Source organism: Humulus lupulus, chromosome 3 (genome assembly GCF_963169125.1).
Source record: "Humulus lupulus chromosome 3, drHumLupu1.1, whole genome shotgun sequence".
NCBI classification, from domain to species: Eukaryota; Viridiplantae; Streptophyta; class Magnoliopsida; order Rosales; family Cannabaceae; genus Humulus; species Humulus lupulus.
Genome location: NC_084795.1, coordinates 107,866,481 through 107,867,961, shown reverse-complemented (window position 1 = coordinate 107,867,961; position 1,481 = coordinate 107,866,481). Strand labels below are relative to the sequence as shown.

The window sequence follows — 1,481 nt, the reverse complement described above, 5'->3', positions numbered from 1 at the left end:
TCTTTAATCTTAGGAGGTAGTTTATTTTGGAGTATTATGCTACACTCCTCAGTAAGTGCCACCGTCTCATAATCCTCCAGTTTCCTTTTCTTCGACAAGATTTCCTTCATGAACTTCACATTACTCGACATTTGTTCTAATGCTTTTGCAAAGGGAATGTTGATGTGAAGTTTTCAGAAAACATCTAAGAACTTGGAAAACCGCTTGTCAAGCATCTTCTTTTGCAGCCTCTGAGGATATGGGATCTTGATATGATGCTCAATACTTATTTCTGGCTGCTTCTTCTCAAGGTTCTCATTAACCTCTCCATCCACCTTATGCTTCTTCTAAGACTCAAGTTTTGATGGAAGACTAGATTTCTCAATTGACTCCACTAACTCTGTACCGCTCCTCAAGGAGATTGCATTGCACCGCTCTTTAGGATTCACCTCAGTATTACTTAGAAAATTTCCTTGTGGTCTACTTTGTAACAAATTTTCCAATTAACCCACTTGCATTTTGAGATTTATGATGGATAACCGAGTTTCAATCATAAACTGAGCTTGGGAGTTGGTCAAGGCAAAAATGCAGCTTGTAACTCATTTGACTTCTCTTGAGAAACCGGTGGTTGTGAAATTTCTTGAGGTGGTTGTGAAATTGTTGTTGAGGGCCTTGATTATTTTTCCATGAAAAATTAGGGTGATTCCTCCACCATGGGTTTTAAGTTATGGTGAAAGGGTTGTTGGCTTGCCTATTAAAATTACTCATCATGTTGACTTGCGCCATAGGGATGGTGTTATTGAACTTCGTTGTTATACACTGCTCAAATTGGGGAGGACCACCACGAATTTCACACCCTGTCTGTAACTTAATGACATTTGCTGATGTTGTATTCTGCTGCAATTGCTTAGTCAATGTCGCAACTTGAGTAGTCAAAGCAATGATTGCATCTAATTCATAAACCTCAGTTACCTTTCTGTTACTAGTTGCATGCTCATTTGACCATTGATGGTTGTTTGTAGCCATATCTTCCAACAACTCACATGCCTCGCTGGCACTTTTACACATAAATGCCCCTCCAATTGTGGCATCAATTATGGTGCGAGTAGTACCGCACAATCCATTGTAAAAGATGTGGACCTACATCCACTTTTCAATGCCATGATGAGGACACTTTCTCAATAGTTCCTTGAACCTCTCCCAAGAGTCATATGAAGATTCATCCTCGAGCTGATAAAAATTATTGATCTCCTTTCTTAATTTAATTGCCTTTGATGGAGGAAATAACTTGGCAAGGAATTTATGAGCCAAATACTCCCAAGTATTTATATAATTGGATTGAAGGGAGTTCAACTAACTTTTAACTCTACCCCGTAGCAAAAATGGGAATAGCCTCAACCTGATTACATTATTGCTCACCCCATTATACTTGAACGTTGCACATAGCTCCAAAAAATTAGCTAATTGCATGTGAGGGTCTTCTAAAGGTAAGCCACCAAATT

General features: G+C 38.9%; 1 non-coding gene across 1 annotated transcript; it reads left to right on the top strand.

The window, feature by feature from the left end:
- The first annotated feature begins 1,135 nt into the window (after positions 1 to 1,135).
- LOC133827787 (small nucleolar RNA R71) lies at positions 1,136 to 1,242 on the top strand. The gene has a single exon (XR_009890438.1). It is a non-coding gene; the product is annotated as a small nucleolar RNA R71 (small nucleolar RNA).
- Positions 1,243 to 1,481: the final 239 nt, after the last annotated feature.